The sequence below is a fragment of the Alligator sinensis genome, unplaced genomic scaffold (genome assembly GCF_000455745.1).
Source record: "Alligator sinensis unplaced genomic scaffold, ASM45574v1 scaffold225_1, whole genome shotgun sequence".
Classification (NCBI taxonomy): domain Eukaryota; kingdom Metazoa; phylum Chordata; order Crocodylia; family Alligatoridae; genus Alligator; species Alligator sinensis.
Genome location: NW_005842180.1, coordinates 1,036,509 through 1,042,841, shown reverse-complemented (window position 1 = coordinate 1,042,841; position 6,333 = coordinate 1,036,509). Strand labels below are relative to the sequence as shown.

The following is a 6,333-nucleotide window of genomic DNA, read 5'->3' as shown; positions in this document are numbered from 1 at the left end:
ATTCCTGCAATTTAGATAAAAATGCAAAAGATTCCTAGGAACCTTGGAATACTTTTTAGCCATTTATCATTTCTGCAAATTGTGATTTCAAAATTGCATTCCCAAGGATTTCCACTCAGAATTCAAACAGCTAGGTGCTAGGTGTGTCTAATCCAGTAAAATGATCCTCTGATTGAAGGTGAGAGAGAGACATTATTAAAAATTAACCTTATTAAAAGTGGAACCTAAATAGCAAATGGAAATTCTGACAGTTCAGGCAATTAGTCTAATTATCTAAGTCAGACTTGTCCAACTTTGGTGTAGTTGGAGAGCCCCCAGGTTGCACACTTTTTTCCCCCCTCCTCCCCCTAGTTGTGCAGCCACATACGACACCCTCCCCCTTCCCACAACATGGGCAGTTACTACCCCACTACATAGTAGTGAGAGAGGGGGCTACAGGGGTCCATGGGCTGCATGCTGGCCCTTGCAGGCTACCAATTGAACAGCCCTGATCCAAGTCAAGAATTAGCTATTTATTACAGAGAAACAGTATACAGACTTAAAACTGTTTTGAAGTAATGACAAACTTAGAAAACTACCATCGGTGCAATACATCTACAGTTTTAGGTGACTGAAAGGATTTAGTGTTTGGCTTTGGAGCACACTTTTTAAATACTGTATTTTAGTATAAGCGGGTGCATCTACACAAGATACTATTAGACTAATCTAATGTGTAGTCAGGTATTACTGTCTACATGTGCATGGCAATTACTGCTCAGCAGATTAGTCTAATGTACTGTTTTCTAGTACCTATAGATACAGGTACTAGAAATTGGTACATTAAACTAATGCACCAAAGCATGCCTGTAGATGCTGCCTAGGAGCAAAATTGCAGCAGGGAGCTGTAGCGGGTACAGAGAGCTGTCCTGGCTCAGTGGGACACTGCCTCCCAACCACATGGGGATCGGGACCCATGTTGGCTTTTGCTTTTTGCTATGCATGAGAAACATTTCGCTCATCATGTTTCCCTGCTCCATGAAGAACAGGAGAGGTCCCGATCTTCATGTGGCTAAGAGGTAGCTGCCCAGCAGCCAGGACAGCTCTTCTATGCCCTGTGGAGATCAGGACCAACCCCCATGCCCCCCACCAGCTCGGGGCAGGCATCCAGGGAAGCCTGGAGCTCCGCCTGGCTGCTGCAGGGCCACAGAGAAGGGCAGTAGCAGCCCTAGACTGAACTGCTTCTGATGGGCACAAGTTCAGATGTGTGTGGGGGCACAGTTTAATGTGCCTGAATTTTATGTGCAAAAAATTCAGGTGCATTAATTGCACATGTAGACACACCCATTATGTACTTTACTGTATATTTCTATATACATGGTCTGACTTATTCCATCTTTTCTTAAAAACAATTAGACTATATATACTTATATACTATATAATATATAGTATATAATATAGTATATAATATACTATAAGTAAGTGGGGAAGGTATTTGTGGCTTTTATATATATATATATATATATATATATATAATAAAAACAACCTAGAGTAACGTGCAGCAAAAATACAAATTCTGTAAGAATATTTGATCCAACAATGAAGTTAAGAGATATTTTCAAAAGTGATTAAGTTTGAGGGACTGACAAAAATTGAAATGAATTATTTGAACACTGAAAAGATGCAAAATCTCCAACGTTGTCATTAGAATCCCATTAAAAGTGTGGGTTTCAGTATTTTTTATACTGAGATCTTCTCTTTCTCTCCTATCCAGCTGTGTGTTCTAAGAAGGCTTCCCCTGCTATTTGATGGTATGGAAATAGAAGGTGGGTGCAAACATCCACTTGAGAAGCTTGGATTGAAAGGAAAGTGTCTGTAGTAAAATAGCTGAGAAATGATCTAAATGTCAGAATAGCCTAAATGGACATGTTTTACCTTCATTCTATACAGCAGGGCTGTCCAGCTGGTAGCCTGCAGGCTGCATATGGCCCCTGAGGGGTTAAACTGCTGCCCCGGGGCTCCTGGACCAAACCCCTGGCAGCTTCAGATGTTGCTGCTGCCACTGCCAGAGTCTCTGGGCTCTCTCTCCTTCCTTCAGCTTCTGCTTCCTGCCCCTGTTTCAGGGGCTGGTGCAGCACAGAGCAGATGAGAAAGCCTGCAGCCAAGGGGACTTACGGGACCCAGGGATTTCACACAGTGCAGGAGTGTGGCACAGTACAGCAAGGCAAGGCAGAGGAGAGGTGCCCTGCCACATGGTGATGTAGCAGTGCCAGGATGTAGTGGGGGTGCCTGCAAACATGCGCAGAAGTAGGACAGCCCTGCTATACAGGAAAGATCAGTATTGTACCTGATTGAACAGGATCCATCTAAAATTTAAATCTAAAAACGCAGAGAAAAATTGTAATGATGATCATACTTTACACTTAATAATGCTTTTCATTTCAGACTGAAATCACTTTAAAAGTCATAATTAATCTTGCAGTATTTTAAGGATTAGGTTCATCTCCATTTTTCAGATGGCAATAAATGAAGCACAGAGATGCTGAATGATTTAGCAAAGTAATTTACATTCTGTGTCAAGAAGCAGGAGACCCTGTGTTTCTTCATTCTTAATCCTACGTTTTAACATTAACAGCAATACAAACTATTTTCCTCAGCCCTTCTAGTTCGAGTCATCTTTCTTTCCCTTCCTGCATAACTGAGAGACAGCCAACAGATTGTGAGACAGGAAAGATTGTGATATCAAAAGAATTGCAAAGTAGGAGACAAAAAAAAGAAACATAAGTCAATGAGAAGTAAATTAATGCACCATATTTGATTCATTGGAGCATTGTTGCAATTCTATCATCATAATATAAAAATATTTATGTTGTTAAATGACGAGAATAATAAATCCCAATTTGTTAATCATATGTTACTACATATGCTGCCAGAAATCTTATTAGCCAATCTGATAACTCAATTCTTGTTGCTTAGTTTGGCATTGCAAAGGAGAGTGCATCTTATCTGGGCAGGAATATCTAGACAATTAGCAATTATGGAAATTACGCTGAAAAAACAACCTAAGTGATTTTTAAAAACATTCGTTAATAGAAAATTGAGTTCAGAACTTCTTACATCTTAAACATGTTGCTGCAAATTCTAGTCTGATTTAATAGTATTGATTGTAATGGAGCTTGGAAGCATGGTGGTTTAGATATTTGTGGGAATGGAAAAACATTTTCTGATTTGCAGGATTCTTTGATAGTGACTCCTGTTTAGTATGTTTAAAGAAGTGTTAGCAAAACTGTTACACAGAATAATAGAATTGTTGCTATGAAAATGTGTTTACCTTTGGCGTAGTCAATTTACTTTGTTATTTTGTTCCCAAATCTGAACATTAGTTCATCTCTAAAATACCAGAACCTGATTTTAAATGACTAAAATAACCGTAAACTCCTGGTCATCTGCTACCCAGTTGATCCCGTCTTTCCAAATCTTAGGCTGTTGAGGCAGATTTAGAAGCATGTGGGGAAGAAGGGCAGGAGCAGTCCTGGATTGGAGCAGGACAGAAAAATAGCAGGTGCCTTCAAAATCTTTAGGCACAGGTAACATCAGCAGACTGCATTTGACAATGTGCATCTGAGCATTCTTATCCTTCTCATGATTTTTGGTGCCCCAATGTGTCCCTTGTCTTTTGCAACTTCATTACCACCTGCCCCATTCTCCCTGGCTCACTACTCCTGTATGTTCTCCCAAGTCTCTATCAGCTGTTCCTCTGCTCTTTAATTAATCAAAAACACTGCCTTTCTGATTGCCTTACCTGTCCTCTCAGAATATGTTGCAGAAACACCAAAGTGCAGCTTCCATGATGTGAAGTAGCCATTACTGATCACTTCGTTAGTATATGTGAGTCTTCTCAAAACTTTATTTTTGGTATTGAAGCCACGATCCTGCAAGATGCTTAGTGTTCTCAGCAGCAGTTTACATTTTTTAAAACTAAATCATAGAATCGGAATAATAGGAAGTTAAGGTTGGAAGGGACCTCAGGAGGTCATCTAGTCCAACCCCCTGCTCAGAGCAGGACCCTCCCCAACTAGATCATCTCAGACAAAGCTTTTGTCTACCTGGGTCTCAAAACCCTCCAAGGATGGAGAGTTCACACCCTCCCGGGGTAGCCTGTTCCAGTGCTTTACTACCCTCCTCATGAGAAAATATCTAACTTAAATGTCCTTTGCTGCAACTTGAGACCATTGCTTGTTCTGTTGTCAGTCACTGAGAACAATCTCACTCTATCCTCTTTGGAACCACTGTTCAGGTAATTGAAAGTTGCTATTAAATTCCCTCTTGGTCCATACCGTAGCAAGGAGGGGGTGAGAGGGGTGACCACCCTGGGTGCTGAAGTAAAGGGGTGCCAACAGGCAATGCCCAGCTGCGGCGGGGCACAAGACGGAGCTGTGAGTGGCTTGTTTGCGGGGGCATGGGGATAGGGTGTCTCCTGCCACTATGTGCACTCCCAGGCAAGCATGGGGCAGGGGGGACGTGCGCCCTCCAGATCTGTGCACAGGGCAAGGGTGGGCTGCTGCTGCGGGCTTGCTCCGGGTACCAAACTTCCTTGCTATGGTACTGCTCTCAGCTTTCTCTTGTCCAGATTAAATAAGCTCCATTCCCTCAGCCTCTCCTCATAAGTTGTGTGCCCTATCCCCCTAACTATTTTAACTGTCCTCCATTGGACTCTCTCTAATTTGTCCACATCCTTTCGGTAGGGGGCCCAAAACTGGACAAAATACTCTAGACGTGGCCTTAGCAGCACCAAATAAAGGGGAAGAATAATTTCTTTCAGTCTGCTGGCAGTGTTTCTACTAATGCAGCCCCAGCATACTGTTAGCCTTCTTGGCAACAAGGGCACACTGTTGGCTCATATTCAGCTTCTTGTCCACTGTAACCCCCAGGTCCTTTTCTGCAGAGCTGCTGCTTAGCCAGTTGGTCCTAAGCCTGTATCAGTGTGTGGGATTGTTCCAACCTAAGTGCAGAACTTTGCACTTGTTTTTATTGAACCTCAGGAGATATCTTTTGGTCCAGTCCACTAATTTGTTGAGGTCTCTCTGAATCCTAGCCCTACCCTCCAGTGTATCTACTATTCCCCCCAGCTTCGTGTCATCTGCAAATTTACCGAGGGTGCAGTCCATCCCATCTTCCAAGCTGTTGTTGAAGATACTGAACAAAACCAGCCCCAGAACCAATCCCTCGGGCATTCCACTTGATACCAGCTGCCAACTAGACATCGAGCCATTCATTACCCTTTAAGCTCAGCAATCCAGCCAGTCTTCTGTCCACCTTACTGTCTATTCATTCAACTTGTAGTTCCGTAGCTTGCTTGTGCAAATGTTGTGGGAGACTGATTTTGGCAAGGTTTTTCATACAAGGTATATCATGTTCACTGCTGTCCCCACACTCACAGAACCAGATATCTCATCATAAAAGTCTATCAGGTTCGTCATGCATGACTTACCGTTGGTGAATACTTGCTGACTGTTCCTGATCACCTTTTTTTCCTCCAAGTGCTTAGAAATGCATTCCTTAAGGACCCGTTCCATGATTTTTTCCAGGGACTGTGGTGAGGCTTACTGGTCTGTAGTTCCCTGGATCCTTCTTTCCTTTCTTAAAGATGGGCACTATATTGCCCTTTTCCAATCATCTGGGACCTCTCTCAATCACCATGAGTTTTCAGAGATAATGGCCAGCAGTCTGCAATCACATCAGCCAACTCCCTCAGCACCCTCCCTCTGGTGCATCGTGTCCAGCCCCATGGCTTATACACGTCCAGCTTTTCTAAATAGCCCCTAACCTGTTCTTTCACCACTGTTGGCTGCTCACTTCCTCTCCAAACTGTGCTGCCCAGTGCAGTAGTCTGAGAGCTGACTTTGCCTGTGAAGACAGAGGTGAAAAAGGCATTGAGCACTTCAGCCTTTTCCTCATCATCTGTCGCTAAGTTGCTTCCCCCATTCAGTAAAGGACCCACACTTTCCCTGATCTTCCTCTTACTGCTGACAAACTTGTAGAAACCCTTCTTGTTACCCTTCACGTCCCTTGCTAGCTGCAACTGCAGTTGTGGTTTAGCCTTCCTGATTTCATCCCTGTATGCCTGAACAATACTCTTATTCTCCTCCCTAGTAGTTTGCCCAAGCTTCCATTTCTTGTAAGCTTCCTTTTTGTGTTTTAGCTCACTGAAGAGTTCCCTGCTAAGCCAAGCTGGTCTTGTGCCATACTTGCTAGTCTTCCTGAGCATTGGGACATTTTGTATCTGCACCCTTAGTAAGGTTTTGCGGGTTTTTTTAAGTACAACCAGCTCTCCTGGACTCTTTCACCTTAGTGGTG

The 6,333-nt window shown here is 43.1% G+C and overlaps 1 protein-coding gene across 2 annotated transcripts in view; it reads left to right on the top strand.

Moving 5' to 3' along the window:
• Nucleotides 1-6,333, top strand: part of MCC (MCC, WNT signaling pathway regulator) — a 362,568-nt gene that overhangs the window by 117,641 nt on the left and 238,594 nt on the right. The gene's annotated exons all lie outside the window — the stretch shown is intronic.